The sequence below is a fragment of the Gadus macrocephalus genome, chromosome 1 (genome assembly GCF_031168955.1).
Source record: "Gadus macrocephalus chromosome 1, ASM3116895v1".
NCBI lineage: Eukaryota > Metazoa > Chordata > Actinopteri > Gadiformes > Gadidae > Gadus > Gadus macrocephalus.
The window spans coordinates 23,299,585-23,318,882 of record NC_082382.1 but is presented as its reverse complement, the minus strand read 5'-3'; the positions used below and the strand labels follow the sequence as shown (position 1 = coordinate 23,318,882).

The window sequence follows — 19,298 nt, the reverse complement described above, 5'->3', positions numbered from 1 at the left end:
ACAGCGCGTCTGCAGTCTCCGATGAGACAGATGCACAGGAATTTCAAACTTCAAATGGCTCAGTTTATGGCCAAATAATATGGTCTAATTCACACATGGAATAAGGTTTTCTTCCACATCTTCAGAAATACTGAGTCCTCAAATAAATTTCGGCAAAGAAAACTTATATGATATAACATATAATAGGCGGTAACTGCGGTTATATTTAATGATATATGCAATACATTATAAAAATCAGTTTTGCATGCATTATCGTTATCGACTTGTGTTCCTAATATGCATGTGTCCCCCTGTTAATATACATTGCCATGGACTGTATTATGCGTTACGTGTTTAGTTCGCGTGTGTCAAACAGATGGACGCACACATGCACACCCGCATTCATTAATTATTTTACACAAACACACACTCGCACCCCCACTCATTCATTCTTTTTAACACTCACTCGCGGTAAAACAATGTTTTCTCACAATCAAATTCTCATCAATCCTAAAAGTTATGGGCATGTACACGATGTCTGTGTCAAGAAAATATGTGTTTGCTGTATGGTGTTTGCAGATGCATTGATTTAAAAGTACAACTTATTACCGCTGTATCAGCTGTTTTTTCCCAAATTATTTACCAAGAATGTGCGGCTAGGTAGATGAGAGAAGCAAAGTGTATGCGCGAGGTGCACAAGCAACATTATGCATGCGCCCTTAAAATAGCATCTGAACAACACGCCACCGACTTTAAACCAGGTATTTCCTGGTTTGTGGCGCAAGTGGTTTCTGAAACTGCAAAATAGCACCATGGAACGTTTGCGCCAGAACACGCCTCCTCCTTTTGATGAACCGCCCCTTGGGGTGCAAGATCATTCCCTAATTTACCGACGCGTGGCGCAGGAGGGAAAAGAACGCTCTGCGCCAGTTGCAAACTAGCAACGATGCCAGTGCTTAAGTCAATTGCGCCGGATGCAAGATAGGGCCCATGGAGTTCACTGTTTAATCTTGACCACAGCCTAGCATTCATCTAGACAAAACCAGTACAGAACAAGTCCACTTTTCATATCTGGGGAACTGCAAGCCTTAATGCTCAATTCAGATGCATTGGTTAGGTCAAAGTGAGGTCCGATTGAGAGAAATCCCAATTGATTCTGATTCAGGACCTCATAAAAAAAGTAAAGAAAGCGGCATAAGCTATAGGCTAAAATTGATCGTAGCCTTTTCCACGCATAGATCTCCTGCCTCCCCCCCCCCCGATCCTTCACCACTGAAGAAGCCCCCCTCCATGTCTCTGACTGGTCACCGTCTAAATCCTCACCTTTTCCCTATAGACTGATTTCCATCTTTGAACTTAGCAGGAGGCTCCATAGACCGGTCACTCTTCATGGAGACACAGCTGGGTCCAGGGGAGTCTGCTCCCTCCTGCTGAACTCGTCTAGAGAAACAAGAACCAGGATTTATGCACTTTGAATATATTATTAGATAAGAGATGGATTGTATTTTTAAAATCTCTGATGAATCCTTACCTCTTCTCAATAGACTGATTTCCATCTTTGAACTTAGCAAAATCAATATCGGTTGGGCCCTAGTCTGAAGTAGCCTAACCAATGAGAGTGCCAGCTCCCATCCCCTTTAAGAGCCATGAGCGCATTTGAATCTGACAAGTTGATATTTTGACAGCGCGTCTGCAGTCTCCGATGAGACAGATGCACAGGAATTTCAAACTTCAAATGGCTCAGTTTATGGCCAAATAATATGGTCTAATTCACACATGGAATAAGGTTTTCTTCCACATCTTCAGAAATACTGAGTCCTCAAATAAATTTCGGCAAAGAAAACTTATATGATATAACATATAATAGGCGGTAACTGCGGTTATATTTAATGATATATGCAATACATTATAAAAATCAGTTTTGCATGCATTATCGTTATCGACTTGTGTTCCTAATATGCATGTGTCCCCCTGTTAATATACATTGCCATGGACTGTATTATGCGTTACGTGTTTAGTTCGCGTGTGTCAAACAGATGGACGCACACATGCACACCCGCATTCATTAATTATTTTACACAAACACACACTCGCACCCCCACTCATTCATTCTTTTTAACACTCACTCGCGGTAAAACAATGTTTTCTCACAATCAAATTCTCATCAATCCTAAAAGTTATGGGCATGTACACGATGTCTGTGTCAAGAAAATATGTGTTTGCTGTATGGTGTTTGCAGATGCATTGATTTAAAAGTACAACTTATTACCGCTGTATCAGCTGTTTTTTCCCAAATTATTTACCAAGAATGTGCGGCTAGGTAGATGAGAGAAGCAAAGTGTATGCGCGAGGTGCACAAGCAACATTATGCATGCGCCCTTAAAATAGCATCTGAACAACACGCCACCGACTTTAAACCAGGTATTTCCTGGTTTGTGGCGCAAGTGGTTTCTGAAACTGCAAAATAGCACCATGGAACGTTTGCGCCAGAACACGCCTCCTCCTTTTGATGAACCGCCCCTTGGGGTGCAAGATCATTCCCTAATTTACCGACGCGTGGCGCAGGAGGGAAAAGAACGCTCTGCGCCAGTTGCAAACTAGCAACGATGCCAGTGCTTAAGTCAATTGCGCCGGATGCAAGATAGGGCCCATGGAGTTCACTGTTTAATCTTGACCACAGCCTAGCATTCATCTAGACAAAACCAGTACAGAACAAGTCCACTTTTCATATCTGGGGAACTGCAAGCCTTAATGCTCAATTCAGATGCATTGGTTAGGTCAAAGTGAGGTCCGATTGAGAGAAATCCCAATTGATTCTGATTCAGGACCTCATAAAAAAAGTAAAGAAAGCGGCATAAGCTATAGGCTAAAATTGATCGTAGCCTTTTCCACGCATAGATCTCCTGCCTCCCCCCCCCCCGATCCTTCACCACTGAAGAAGCCCCCCTCCATGTCTCTGACTGGTCACCGTCTAAATCCTCACCTTTTCCCTATAGACTGATTTCCATCTTTGAACTTAGCAGGAGGCTCCATAGACCGGTCACTCTTCATGGAGACACAGCTGGGTCCAGGGGAGTCTGCTCCCTCCTGCTGAACTCGTCTAGAGAAACAAGAACCAGGATTTATGCACTTTGAATATATTATTAGATAAGAGATGGATTGTATTTTTAAAATCTCTGATGAATCCTTACCTCTTCTCAATAGACTGATTTCCATCTTTGAACTTAGCAAAATCAATATCGGTTGGGCCCTAGTCTGAAGTAGCCTAACCAATGAGAGTGCCAGCTCCCATCCCCTTTAAGAGCCATGAGCGCATTTGAATCTGACAAGTTGATATTTTGACAGCGCGTCTGCAGTCTCCGATGAGACAGATGCACAGGAATTTCAAACTTCAAATGGCTCAGTTTATGGCCAAATAATATGGTCTAATTCACACATGGAATAAGGTTTTCTTCCACATCTTCAGAAATACTGAGTCCTCAAATAAATTTCGGCAAAGAAAACTTATATGATATAACATATAATAGGCGGTAACTGCGGTTATATTTAATGATATATGCAATACATTATAAAAATCAGTTTTGCATGCATTATCGTTATCGACTTGTGTTCCTAATATGCATGTGTCCCCCTGTTAATATACATTGCCATGGACTGTATTATGCGTTACGTGTTTAGTTCGCGTGTGTCAAACAGATGGACGCACACATGCACACCCGCATTCATTAATTATTTTACACAAACACACACTCGCACCCCCACTCATTCATTCTTTTTAACACTCACTCGCGGTAAAACAATGTTTTCTCACAATCAAATTCTCATCAATCCTAAAAGTTATGGGCATGTACACGATGTCTGTGTCAAGAAAATATGTGTTTGCTGTATGGTGTTTGCAGATGCATTGATTTAAAAGTACAACTTATTACCGCTGTATCAGCTGTTTTTTCCCAAATTATTTACCAAGAATGTGCGGCTAGGTAGATGAGAGAAGCAAAGTGTATGCGCGAGGTGCACAAGCAACATTATGCATGCGCCCTTAAAATAGCATCTGAACAACACGCCACCGACTTTAAACCAGGTATTTCCTGGTTTGTGGCGCAAGTGGTTTCTGAAACTGCAAAATAGCACCATGGAACGTTTGCGCCAGAACACGCCTCCTCCTTTTGATGAACCGCCCCTTGGGGTGCAAGATCATTCCCTAATTTACCGACGCGTGGCGCAGGAGGGAAAAGAACGCTCTGCGCCAGTTGCAAACTAGCAACGATGCCAGTGCTTAAGTCAATTGCGCCGGATGCAAGATAGGGCCCATGGAGTTCACTGTTTAATCTTGACCACAGCCTAGCATTCATCTAGACAAAACCAGTACAGAACAAGTCCACTTTTCATATCTGGGGAACTGCAAGCCTTAATGCTCAATTCAGATGCATTGGTTAGGTCAAAGTGAGGTCCGATTGAGAGAAATCCCAATTGATTCTGATTCAGGACCTCATAAAAAAAGTAAAGAAAGCGGCATAAGCTATAGGCTAAAATTGATCGTAGCCTTTTCCACGCATAGATCTCCTGCCTCCCCCCCCCCCGATCCTTCACCACTGAAGAAGCCCCCCTCCATGTCTCTGACTGGTCACCGTCTAAATCCTCACCTTTTCCCTATAGACTGATTTCCATCTTTGAACTTAGCAGGAGGCTCCATAGACCGGTCACTCTTCATGGAGACACAGCTGGGTCCAGGGGAGTCTGCTCCCTCCTGCTGAACTCGTCTAGAGAAACAAGAACCAGGATTTATGCACTTTGAATATATTATTAGATAAGAGATGGATTGTATTTTTAAAATCTCTGATGAATCCTTACCTCTTCTCAATAGACTGATTTCCATCTTTGAACTTAGCAAAATCAATATCGGTTGGGCCCTAGTCTGAAGTAGCCTAACCAATGAGAGTGCCAGCTCCCATCCCCTTTAAGAGCCATGAGCGCATTTGAATCTGACAAGTTGATATTTTGACAGCGCGTCTGCAGTCTCCGATGAGACAGATGCACAGGAATTTCAAACTTCAAATGGCTGTTTATGGCCAAATAATATGGTCTAATTCACACATGGAATAAGGTTTTCTTCCACATCTTCAGAAATACTGAGTCCTCAAATAAATTTCGGCAAAGAAAACTTATATGATATAACATATAATAGGCGGTAACTGCGGTTATATTTAATGATATATGCAATACATTATAAAAATCAGTTTTGCATGCATTATCGTTATCGACTTGTGTTCCTAATATGCATGTGTCCCCCTGTTAATATACATTGCCATGGACTGTATTATGCGTTACGTGTTTAGTTCGCGTGTGTCAAACAGATGGACGCACACATGCACAACCGCATTCATTAATTATTTTACACAAACACACACTCGCACCCCCACTCATTCGTTCTTTTTAACACTCACTCGCGGTAAAACAATGTTTTCTCACAATCAAATTCTCATCAATCCTAAAAGTTATGGGCATGTACACGATGTCTGTGTCAAGAAAATATGTGTTTGCTGTATGGTGTTTGCAGATGCATTGATTTAAAAGTACAACTTATTACCGCTGTATCAGCTGTTTTTTCCCAAATTATTTACCAAGAATGTGCGGCTAGGTAGATGAGAGAAGCAAAGTGTATGCGCGAGGTGCACAAGCAACATTATGCATGCGCCCTTAAAATAGCATCTGAACAACACGCCACCGACTTTAAACCAGGTATTTCCTGGTTTGTGGCGCAAGTGGTTTCTGAAACTGCAAAATAGCACCATGGAACGTTTGCGCCAGAACACGCCTCCTCCTTTTGATGAACCGCCCCTTGGGGTGCAAGATCATTCCCTAATTTACCGACGCGTGGCGCAGGAGGGAAAAGAACGCTCTGCGCCAGTTGCAAACTAGCAACGATGCCAGTGCTTAAGTCAATTGCGCCGGATGCAAGATAGGGCCCATGGAGTTCACTGTTTAATCTTGACCACAGCCTAGCATTCATCTAGACAAAACCAGTACAGAACAAGTCCACTTTTCATATCTGGGGAACTGCAAGCCTTAATGCTCAATTCAGATGCATTGGTTAGGTCAAAGTGAGGTCCGATTGAGAGAAATCCCAATTGATTCTGATTCAGGACCTCATAAAAAAAGTAAAGAAAGCGGCATAAGCTATAGGCTAAAATTGATCGTAGCCTTTTCCACGCATAGATCTCCTGCCTCCCCCCCCCCCGATCCTTCACCACTGAAGAAGCCCCCCTCCATGTCTCTGACTGGTCACCGTCTAAATCCTCACCTTTTCCCTATAGACTGATTTCCATCTTTGAACTTAGCAGGAGGCTCCATAGACCGGTCACTCTTCATGGAGACACAGCTGGGTCCAGGGGAGTCTGCTCCCTCCTGCTGAACTCGTCTAGAGAAACAAGAACCAGGATTTATGCACTTTGAATATATTATTAGATAAGAGATGGATTGTATTTTTAAAATCTCTGATGAATCCTTACCTCTTCTCAATAGACTGATTTCCATCTTTGAACTTAGCAAAATCAATATCGGTTGGGCCCTAGTCTGAAGTAGCCTAACCAATGAGAGTGCCAGCTCCCATCCCCTTTAAGAGCCATGAGCGCATTTGAATCTGACAAGTTGATATTTTGACAGCGCGTCTGCAGTCTCCGATGAGACAGATGCACAGGAATTTCAAACTTCAAATGGCTCAGTTTATGGCCAAATAATATGGTCTAATTCACACATGGAATAAGGTTTTCTTCCACATCTTCAGAAATACTGAGTCCTCAAATAAATTTCGGCAAAGAAAACTTATATGATATAACATATAATAGGCGGTAACTGCGGTTATATTTAATGATATATGCAATACATTATAAAAATCAGTTTTGCATGCATTATCGTTATCGACTTGTGTTCCTAATATGCATGTGTCCCCCTGTTAATATACATTGCCATGGACTGTATTATGCGTTACGTGTTTAGTTCGCGTGTGTCAAACAGATGGACGCACACATGCACACCCGCATTCATTAATTATTTTACACAAACACACACTCGCACCCCCACTCATTCATTCTTTTTAACACTCACTCGCGGTAAAACAATGTTTTCTCACAATCAAATTCTCATCAATCCTAAAAGTTATGGGCATGTACACGATGTCTGTGTCAAGAAAATATGTGTTTGCTGTATGGTGTTTGCAGATGCATTGATTTAAAAGTACAACTTATTACCGCTGTATCAGCTGTTTTTTCCCAAATTATTTACCAAGAATGTGCGGCTAGGTAGATGAGAGAAGCAAAGTGTATGCGCGAGGTGCACAAGCAACATTATGCATGCGCCCTTAAAATAGCATCTGAACAACACGCCACCGACTTTAAACCAGGTATTTCCTGGTTTGTGGCGCAAGTGGTTTCTGAAACTGCAAAATAGCACCATGGAACGTTTGCGCCAGAACACGCCTCCTCCTTTTGATGAACCGCCCCTTGGGGTGCAAGATCATTCCCTAATTTACCGACGCGTGGCGCAGGAGGGAAAAGAACGCTCTGCGCCAGTTGCAAACTAGCAACGATGCCAGTGCTTAAGTCAATTGCGCCGGATGCAAGATAGGGCCCATGGAGTTCACTGTTTAATCTTGACCACAGCCTAGCATTCATCTAGACAAAACCAGTACAGAACAAGTCCACTTTTCATATCTGGGGAACTGCAAGCCTTAATGCTCAATTCAGATGCATTGGTTAGGTCAAAGTGAGGTCCGATTGAGAGAAATCCCAATTGATTCTGATTCAGGACCTCATAAAAAAAGTAAAGAAAGCGGCATAAGCTATAGGCTAAAATTGATCGTAGCCTTTTCCACGCATAGATCTCCTGCCTCCCCCCCCCCCGATCCTTCACCACTGAAGAAGCCCCCCTCCATGTCTCTGACTGGTCACCGTCTAAATCCTCACCTTTTCCCTATAGACTGATTTCCATCTTTGAACTTAGCAGGAGGCTCCATAGACCGGTCACTCTTCATGGAGACACAGCTGGGTCCAGGGGAGTCTGCTCCCTCCTGCTGAACTCGTCTAGAGAAACAAGAACCAGGATTTATGCACTTTGAATATATTATTAGATAAGAGATGGATTGTATTTTTAAAATCTCTGATGAATCCTTACCTCTTCTCAATAGACTGATTTCCATCTTTGAACTTAGCAAAATCAATATCGGTTGGGCCCTAGTCTGAAGTAGCCTAACCAATGAGAGTGCCAGCTCCCATCCCCTTTAAGAGCCATGAGCGCATTTGAATCTGACAAGTTGATATTTTGACAGCGCGTCTGCAGTCTCCGATGAGACAGATGCACAGGAATTTCAAACTTCAAATGGCTCAGTTTATGGCCAAATAATATGGTCTAATTCACACATGGAATAAGGTTTTCTTCCACATCTTCAGAAATACTGAGTCCTCAAATAAATTTCGGCAAAGAAAACTTATATGATATAACATATAATAGGCGGTAACTGCGGTTATATTTAATGATATATGCAATACATTATAAAAATCAGTTTTGCATGCATTATCGTTATCGACTTGTGTTCCTAATATGCATGTGTCCCCCTGTTAATATACATTGCCATGGACTGTATTATGCGTTACGTGTTTAGTTCGCGTGTGTCAAACAGATGGACGCACACATGCACACCCGCATTCATTAATTATTTTACACAAACACACACTCGCACCCCCACTCATTCATTCTTTTTAACACTCACTCGCGGTAAAACAATGTTTTCTCACAATCAAATTCTCATCAATCCTAAAAGTTATGGGCATGTACACGATGTCTGTGTCAAGAAAATATGTGTTTGCTGTATGGTGTTTGCAGATGCATTGATTTAAAAGTACAACTTATTACCGCTGTATCAGCTGTTTTTTCCCAAATTATTTACCAAGAATGTGCGGCTAGGTAGATGAGAGAAGCAAAGTGTATGCGCGAGGTGCACAAGCAACATTATGCATGCGCCCTTAAAATAGCATCTGAACAACACGCCACCGACTTTAAACCAGGTATTTCCTGGTTTGTGGCGCAAGTGGTTTCTGAAACTGCAAAATAGCACCATGGAACGTTTGCGCCAGAACACGCCTCCTCCTTTTGATGAACCGCCCCTTGGGGTGCAAGATCATTCCCTAATTTACCGACGCGTGGCGCAGGAGGGAAAAGAACGCTCTGCGCCAGTTGCAAACTAGCAACGATGCCAGTGCTTAAGTCAATTGCGCCGGATGCAAGATAGGGCCCATGGAGTTCACTGTTTAATCTTGACCACAGCCTAGCATTCATCTAGACAAAACCAGTACAGAACAAGTCCACTTTTCATATCTGGGGAACTGCAAGCCTTAATGCTCAATTCAGATGCATTGGTTAGGTCAAAGTGAGGTCCGATTGAGAGAAATCCCAATTGATTCTGATTCAGGACCTCATAAAAAAAGTAAAGAAAGCGGCATAAGCTATAGGCTAAAATTGATCGTAGCCTTTTCCACGCATAGATCTCCTGCCTCCCCCCCCCCCGATCCTTCACCACTGAAGAAGCCCCCCTCCATGTCTCTGACTGGTCACCGTCTAAATCCTCACCTTTTCCCTATAGACTGATTTCCATCTTTGAACTTAGCAGGAGGCTCCATAGACCGGTCACTCTTCATGGAGACACAGCTGGGTCCAGGGGAGTCTGCTCCCTCCTGCTGAACTCGTCTAGAGAAACAAGAACCAGGATTTATGCACTTTGAATATATTATTAGATAAGAGATGGATTGTATTTTTAAAATCTCTGATGAATCCTTACCTCTTCTCAATAGACTGATTTCCATCTTTGAACTTAGCAGGTTGTTCCATAGAGCGGCCACTCTTCATGGAGACACAGCTGGGTCCAGGGGACTCTGGTCTCTCCTGCTGCTCTGAGCTTCAACACAACACAGACAGCTTTTACTCAGACTATTGATGGTGTCATGATGTATCACTGCTGAGCTCTGATATTGAAAAACAGTCACACACAGTGAGAGATCCTCTTCTTACCTCTTAGCTTTGCTCTGACGGCCATGTTCCCCAGACAGACTGGTTTTAGAGGTAGGACCCCTCTCCTCTCTCTCCTCATCCATAGCAGACTGGAGTCCTGGACACAAACACAACTACATATTCTTTCTACAGACAGTCTGTGATTGTTTATTCTCTGCTTTTTTAGAAGCTCCTTTTGGCCGGTCAGAGGGGGCTGCTGACTCTGTTTATTTTGGTCGAGAGTCAGGGTTGTCTTTCCTAGACAGAGATTCATAGACCCTCTCATTCTCAGTTAGGGAGAAGATTTGGAGATGGCATTTCTAAGAATTATTTAATAACTATTCATCATTCAACACAGAATGTCTCATCGGGCTTCGAATGTGTCTGAGCAAGATCAAGTTAACTATGCGGATATCATACCTACTGTTCCCTGTGCTGGTTGTGCCACTTTGAAGGCATGTCCATGTATAGACTTCCTCATGTCTAATTACATCACAACCAGATCTTTGAAGCAGGCCAGCAAAGAACAAGACCCAGGTCAAAATGACGCTTAAACACTTAATCAACAAGATGGCCATCTTCCTGTCTGAATAATATGTAAGGAATAATCACAGAGAGGCAGGGCAATAAACAGTTTGATATGCCCGGCTCGGTTACGGCGGTAACCTTCCACAAGCCGGGCATATCAAACTGTTTATTGCCCTGCCTTGAGGTGATTATTCAGTTTATTCTACTTCGTGCCGGCCAACATCATAAAACAATTCAAATACTTTAATAATTAGCCTTTTTCTTATTCGTATTGCATGCTTATTAAATGTATACTCTGTTTAAGTTCATCTCCCTCGAAAAGTAGTTCCCTTTAGAACTACGGTGAATAACGTTAGCTCAGCTGTAGGTAACTCGTTTCTATAGCAACCACACAAGGCTGCATCTGATCACTAGTTTAATAACGTAGTTGCTACATTCGTATCAAGTCAGCCTTAATGACGATCGATGAAACACGCACTGCTTGGTTTATTTTTACAATGGACCCCATGTTTGAAATGTATGTGATAGAAAACGATACAAGCGGCGTATTGATCTACTGTGCTCAGTCAGCAGCAAATAGAACCGACAAGTCAGCGGGCAATATTAAATGAAGTAGAATAAAATAATAATATTGCACTTCAAATATAACTACTGTTCATTTCACTGTTCATTCACTTGTGATTTAGGACAAATCCTAAATCAGAAGAAAAAGTAATAGAAGTAATTTAACCTCAACCGCTGACTCTATGCTGAAAGATTCTGGGTTAGATCCCCAATGTACACAGTCTAACCTGTAGCATATATAGCAAGGATCAAATAAATTATTCAACAGTAATTTTGACAAATTGCTTAACATCCATACATTTTTTAAGTTTTTAAACGTTTTAAAGTGTTTTTAAAGAAAACTAACTGTCAACCTATTGATATTATTCAAAGTTATGGATATTCATGATATATCACAAAGTTAAGTACAGTACCTTAGCCTCCTTCCTCCTGTGATAAAGTGCACCACACCAAACACCAAACAAGGAAATGATGTTGTGAACTAACCAGTTGTACCACTTCCCCTCCCAGTTCATACTCCTCCCAGACTTACGTCTTATAGGCTGCTGTTCCATGACCTGACTCAGTGATCAAGAATATCGCTTAATTAAAACTTGAAAGATGGACAGAGAGCTGTGATGTGTAGAAGCTCAAAGAAAAACAAAGAGACACTTGATAGTTCAACCAGCCTGTAGAGACATGTCACTGATGCAGCTCATTATTTACAGCAGAACCAACAGGAACATAAATACCATGTTCACTAAAGAGACAAATAAACATAACAAATACACATGAAGTAGAATATGTGTCCTCTTCTCTGTTTCTAATGAACACCTCCATGTAGAATCCTCCTACATCATTTAAAAGACAGATTAGTAATTTGTTTACGTGAACAATTTATTTGCTTCAGTGTGAACGTGTAAATCAGTAGAATCTATACAATGTATGATTTCTCTTTCTCTCAGAAGAGCAGAGTTCTGAGTACGGTGTCATCAGAGTACAGAATACTCAAAGTACAGAATACTCAGACTACTGAGTACTCAGTAAGGCTGAGCATGTTGTACTGGCAAGTGTTTCTATAATAGGCAGGGTTCTTTTCTTCATTCCTATCGCTTAATCATCTTGTTGTGTTGGATTCTTCTTGTGATTTTTCCTTCCTCATATTAAACACATTTAACATGCATGGTTCAGAAAGGGCCAAGGCAAGGTGAATGCACTCAGTACACACACACACACACGCACACACACACACACACACACACACACACACACACACACACACACACACACACACACACACACACACACACACACACACACACACTCACACACACAGGATCACCCGCTACTATGAGGGGCCGCCTGGGACAGAATTCATATTTCGTCTTATTCACACACACTATTATACTCCTTTTAAATGTATATATGAGAGTGTATAGTAGTGTATGTGAGAGAGTATCGTAGTGTATGTGAGAGAGAATAGTAGTCAGTGTTAGGGTTATTACTAGTTACTTCGGTAAATTGTAATGAGATTACTTTACTAGTTACTACATTTGAAAAGTAACTTCACTACTTGTAACTTTACTTTCCTGTTTCTTAACTTACTGTAGATACATGGAAAAACGTCATAGCCCTATCATCACGTAGTGTTAATTGTATCAATGCATACAAAATAGCATATGAAACCATATGAAAGAACAATATCCCTGTCAAAGAAATGCCTCACTGTAAAATCCACGAACAACAGGATAAAGTAGGCTATGGTGAGGTCAATCAGTAGCAACACACAAGTTTTTCAAAACACAGGCTTTGGGAAACATGAGAACCAAAATTAAGTGGTCAATGAAAAATACAAAAAGGCCACTTTATCCGATACAATTAAAACAGAAATGCAGTTAAGTGGCTGAATAAACCTGATCTATTTCACAAGCTATGACATCGTAAGTGTGTCTTCAGCTCACCCACTTGCAGGCAAGAGCAGCCTTCTCAAGTTTTAAAGTAATGCTGTCTATCCAGTGCACCGTCATTCCTAAGTAACGTTTGTTGTTTGCGGACCAAATGTCTGCGGTGGTGGACACGTGATCCAGGGAGGACTAAAAAAATATTTTGAGCTTCGATTCCATGTCGGTATAACACTTGTTCAGGTAATGGGAAAATGTTTCCCTGTCGGATGTTGGCTTGCGAGTCGCGGGTATTTTATCTAGTATTTTATCTACTATCTAGTATATTATGAATCCTAAACAACTGCGTCGGTTTATCTGCCATCTCTGGTTCCACAACACATAGAGACTGGCCATGGTTGAGAATGAATTGGCGGTCACATGAGGAAGCCTCTCTCAAACTCAGGCGACCACGTGAACAAGCAACCAAATCATAATTTGGTGCGAACGCAGCATAACAAAATCGCTGGATATTCCAGAGTGAAATGACAGCGCAGTATTTTGAACGCCAGAATGTACCGCCTCTTCGGTCAGCCAATCAGGAACTGAGGAATCAAACTCACTTCCGTTTCAATCAAACTCTCTCCCACACACAATCTCTCACATAGTCGACACTACTCTCACATAGTCAACACTACTATACTGTCTCACACACACAATCTCTCACATAGTCGACTATACACTCTCATACATACATGTAAAAGGAGTATAATAGTGTGTGTGTGTGTATGAGTATAGTGGTGTACATGCGAGATTATAATAGCGTGTGTAAGACCAAGCATGAATTCTGTCCCAGGCAGCCCCTCATAAGCCGGGGGCTTTTCGTGGTGAGTTGGTAAAACCAGAGATCAGTGCATTATGTAGTGCAGACGATGAGTGGAAGAGCATCTCTGCTTCAGCTGCGGTTGACTTTGGTCTGACCTGAGCAACGTCTCCCAGATGAGAGAAGGCGGTTCTGCTGACCCTTCTTACATGTTGATCCTAAGAAAGCATTGGGCCCAACAGGACCCCCAGACTCGGGACCAAGCACCTCTGGGAGACAGCGGAGCCGTCACATTCAGCTATTTCACGGCACGCAGAAGAATACTTCTCTTCATCCAATGTTCCCCACGCAGAAGAACTCTTCTCTTCATCCAATGTTCCCCACGCAGAAGAACTCTTCTCTTCATCCAATGTTCCCAACGCAGAAGAACTCTTCTCTTCATCCAATGTTCCCCACGCAGAAGAACTCTTCTCTTCATCCAATGTTCCCCACGCAGAAGAACTCTTCTCTTCATCCGTTCCCCACGCAGAAGAACTCTTCTCTTCATCCAATGTTCCCCACGCAGAAGAACTCTTCTCTTCATCCAATGTTCCCCACGCAGAAGAACTCTTCTCTTCATCCGTTCCCCACGCAGAAGAACCCTTCTCTGAAGCTCATCCAGGAGCTTACAGCCTGGCACGGCTGTCCCGGTGGGAGCGAGAGTCTGGGGTTCGTTGAAGTACGGGACGCAAACGGAGCTCCAGGGCTTCAGCCAGCAGCTCAACTCTTTATTTACTCCACCACCTTGGCCCACAGAGCGTCTGTCACATTGCCCCCCCAGCCCCCCAAGGAGAAAGGTCCCGTCTCCTAACAGCCCTGCTAACAGAACCAGGTTCAATCTGTTGCAAGATGAGCACAGATTGAGAAATAGTACATAACATAATAGTACATTAATAATATATGTACTATTTCAGTACCCCCCAAACTCTCCCTTTTTGGGGGGTCCGAATCCCATTCGAGGGGATCAGACCCCCCCCAATCCGGTCTCCCCCAAGAGTCAATGACTCGCATGACCCGGTAGGGACCTCTCCGTCGGGGGGGGGCTCTCAGTGGGGGTTGTGCCGCCCACCGACGCCCCGCAGCCAATAGGCACGTGAGGTGCACCTCAGGGCGTGTCCCCATGAAGCACTAATCCCTGGGTCAGAGCGTCGCCGGGTTGAAGGATCTCTAGGGAAGGAGCATCCAACACAGCTGCTACAGCAGTGGTCCCGCCTCCTAGAACCCACCGTGGTTCCTGTTATCCATCCACACACACAAACACACACACACACCAAAGACACACACACATACACCATACACACACACACATGCACACACACAGACATCAATCCACACAAACACACACACACACACACACACACACACAAACATGCACACACAGACATCAATCAACACACACGCAAACACACAGACACCTATACACACATACACACACGCACACGCACACACACACACACACACACTCACACACACACTGCCTGTCCCTGGTCGCTTCTCGTAAAGAGGAACCACTTGTCTTCCAACAGATTGTGTTTGACTCAACATGGCCGCTCTGACGCCCGTATCAGAAAGACGTCACCATAGCGACTGAAGTGCCCGCCCGGGTGCCTGCCCACCCCCCCACAAACAAACCAAACAGATCTTAGGGGTGTACTGGTCCTTGAATTACTCTTTCACTGTACCCGGTATTATGTCTGAATATTTGTACTTTACTTCATGTTTTTTATAAATACCGTTTGCTTTCCCCTGCTCCTCTCCATGTGTAGTACAGTGATGGAGCCTTTGTGATGACTGGGAGCACTGGGAGCAGTAAGTTCTGATGAACCACAGGGGGATGCCAGGTCTACCCCCTGAAGGGCCGTGGTCTCCATCACCCTCTGGCTCCAGGTCTGTTATACCGCTAATATCACGGCTTACCAAAGTAATGAATGAATATACGCTGTAAAATTAAAACATCACTACTAATATCAACAGGTAGGCTAAATTATTTGTCTTAATTGGAAAATGCTTCATAACTTTACTTATGTAGGCTTGGATCTGCTATAATCAACAAAGAAAAGGAAAATATGAACACATTAATTTTAATTGATTTGATCTAACTTGACCAAACCCCCTCAAACGATTCAGAAGCCTTTCAACCAGTACATGGCGTCATTGACTTTCTTAACAACCCGTCTTATACCATCATCATTGCAATTAGGGGGGGGTTGGTAAAAGTCCCTTACATTTACACAATAAACACTAGGACTCAAACAACAGAAGCAGCAGACATTATTAATCAAAAACATATCTTTAATAACTGAACATGTTCTGCTGCTGTGTTGTTCCCAACAGAACGCAAGGAATCAACACTTTAAAGTCATTCACAAAACGATCAAAAGCTTTTCCAAGACCGCTTGCATTATAGCACAGAGTGTAATATTAAATCTGCTTTAAAACCAGGTTCGGTGTTAGGCTTATCAAAATATAAACTGATATCAGAGCCCTTAAGCATGAAATGTCTGAAAATATGCACAATATTGTAGTATAAACATGTTTAGATTTACCATCAATCAATAATTACATTTGACATTAGAAATATAGTCTCTGTAAAACCTGCTTCGTTAACCTTATGGAGGATCTTAAAAGTATTTTTCAGAAGCCAAAGAAAATGTAGAAAATGTACTCAACTGGATTACAGTTGAGTACATGAACTTATATCACAAAAACACAATGTGTGTGTATGTGTCTGTGTGTTATACTATACATGTGTGTGTAGTCTGTGTGTGTGTGTTTAAGAATGTGTGCGTGTGGATGCGCGCTGTTTGCATGTGTGTGTCAATATCTGTGTGTGTGTGTGCGTGTATTTGTGTGTTTATGCATGTGTGCAGTATGCTTGCAGTATGTGTGCGTGCGCGCATGCGTTTATATATGCATACATGTGTGTGCGCGCCCATGTGTTTATGTAGGCATTCATGTGTGTGCACGCGTTTGCATGTGTTCGTGTGTGCATTTGAATGTTTATATATGCATGTGTGTGTGTGTATGTGTGTGCACCGAATGTGTTAATATGTGTGTGCGCGTGCGTTTGTATTCATATATGCATGTGGTACTGTGTATTCGGTATTCCTATGTGTCCTCAGACCGGGAGATGATAGAGAGAGAGACTTTAAGTTACACAGAGACACTGACTGACCAAACGATCCAGAGAACGAAGGGAACTCAAACCCAGGGAGGAGGTCCTCCTGGGTGAAGGTGGACTGGAAGGTGTGGATGTGTGTCAGTGTGTCTGAGGACCCTCCTCCACCTGGGGACACTCTGTAGAATGTCAGAGTGCCAGCAGGCCGGTCCAGATACACTCCTACTCTGTTAGAGCCAACGGAGAGGAGACGTATGACTGTTCTACTACCGTTGTACCAGGCAGTGTAACAAAGACCATCATTACAATGAAGACTCCAGGACCTGTTGTTCCTTCCGAGGCGGCTGTCAGCCCCTCCTCTCGATGGGATTCCTCTGTGTGCCACTCCTATAGCAACAGGTCCTTCCCACTCAACCTCCCAGTAACATCGGCCGGTCAGACCCTCTCTACACGTCACCTGGGGACGGGAGTGAGATCCCTCTGGGCGATCTGGAAGTCCGACCGCTGTCACCTTTCTGTTGTCCTCAGATAGAGAGAGTTGTCTGTGGGCTGTGTTTGGGACGAGTGTGAGTTCACAGGCATCTGACGGAGAACAAGACATGGTAAGCTGCTGAACCATCATCATCATCATCATCATCTTCATCATCATCATCATCATCATCATCATCATCATCATCATCACTAGTATTGTACTACTAGTATAGTACTGTTTCACATTCATCGACTCTACAAACATTAACCCAGAAAGACTAAATAATATCAGAGCTACTATAGTGTACCAGTGTGCCATAGCTTTGGAAATAGTGCATATTGTTTAGAAGACAATTTAAGTTAAACTTAAATGTAAATCCCACGTGTGCATGAGTGGCTGTCCCATTCAAACATTGAAACATGAAAAATGTATACACTGAATCTACCGCAATATTTACACTACGTAAGGGATAATGTATAGAACGCCGGTCATCATCAGGAAAAATAAGCTTATTATTAGGCTTACTTTCGATAATTACCGGCAACGTTCTGTACATTATCCCGCTTATTACATGGCTACTTGCCAAAACAAAAAAATAACTTCACTCTATGGGCCCTATTTTAACGGTCTGAAACGCAAGTGAGAAGCGCCAAGCACAAGTAGCTTCGTGGGCGGTTCTATGGCGATGTTGCTATTTTACCGGTGCATAAATGACTCTTCTAATCTAAAAAGGGTTGGTCTGAGGTAGCCTAATTACCCGTATGCGTGGTTTGGGCGTAACGTGCAATAAACCAATGCGAGTGCCATCTCCCATCCCCTTTAAGAGCCATGAGCGCATTTTAATCTGACGAGTTGATATTTTGACAGCGCGTTTGCAGTCTCCGATGAGACGGATGCATGACCACATGAATTTCAGACTTCAAATGGCTCAGTTTATGGCCAAATAATATGGCCTAATTCACACATGGAATAGTATTTTCTTCCACAGCTTCAGAAATACTGAGTCCTCAAATATATTTTGGCAAAGAAAACTTAACACACATATGATATGCGGTAACTGTGGTTCTATTTAATGATATACACGATACATTAACAAACATCGTTTCTTACCAGTATTGTATGCATTATCGCTATCGACTTGTGTTCCTAATATGCATGTGTCCCCCCGTTAATATACATTGCCATGGACTGTATTATGCGTTGCGTGTTTAGTTTGCGTGTGTTTAAACAGATGGATGCACACACGCGCGCCCGCATTCATTAATTATTTTACGCGCACCCGCATTCATTCATTCTTTTTAACACTCACTCACGGTAAAACAATGTTTTCTCATGATCAAATACTCATCAATCCTAAAAGTTCTGGGCTTGTACCCGATGTCTGTGTCAGGAAATTATGTGTTTGCAGTACGGTGTTTGCAGATGCATTGATTTAAAAATACAACTTATTACCGCTGTATCAGCTGTTGTTCCCCAAATAATTTACCAATTATGTGTGGCTAGGTAGATGAGTATGCGCGAGGTACACAAGCAACATTATGCATGCGCCCTTAAAATAGCATCTGAACAACGCACCACTGACTTTAAACCAGGTATTTCCTGGTTGGTGGCAGAAGTGATTTCTGAAACTAAAAATAGCACCAGGGAACGTTTGTGCCAGAACACCCCTACTCCTTTCGCCGTACCGCCCCTTGGGGCACAAGATCATTCCCTAATTTACCAACGCATGGCGGTGGAGGGAAAAGAACGCTCTGCGCCAGTTGCAAACTAGCAACGACACATGAGTCAGTGTAGAAAGTCAATTGCGCCGGATGCAAGATAGGGCCCTATGTGTCTTTTTAGAATTTATTTGTTAGCAGCATTCGTAGTGTTGATCAG

General features: G+C 42.8%; 1 protein-coding gene across 7 annotated transcripts in view; it reads right to left on the bottom strand.

The window, feature by feature from the left end:
* LOC132462987 (NACHT, LRR and PYD domains-containing protein 12-like) overlaps positions 1–19,298 on the bottom strand; it is a 123,534-nt gene that overhangs the window by 92,268 nt on the left and 11,968 nt on the right. The window contains exon 1 of one of the 7 annotated variants that reach the window (XM_060058880.1): positions 11,523–11,545. The exons of the other annotated variants lie outside the window; for them this stretch is intronic. The gene's annotated coding sequence lies outside the window, so the exon portion shown is untranslated. Of the gene's footprint in view, positions 1–11,522; positions 11,546–19,298 lie in introns of those variants that run through there. 7 annotated transcript variants of the gene reach the window in all.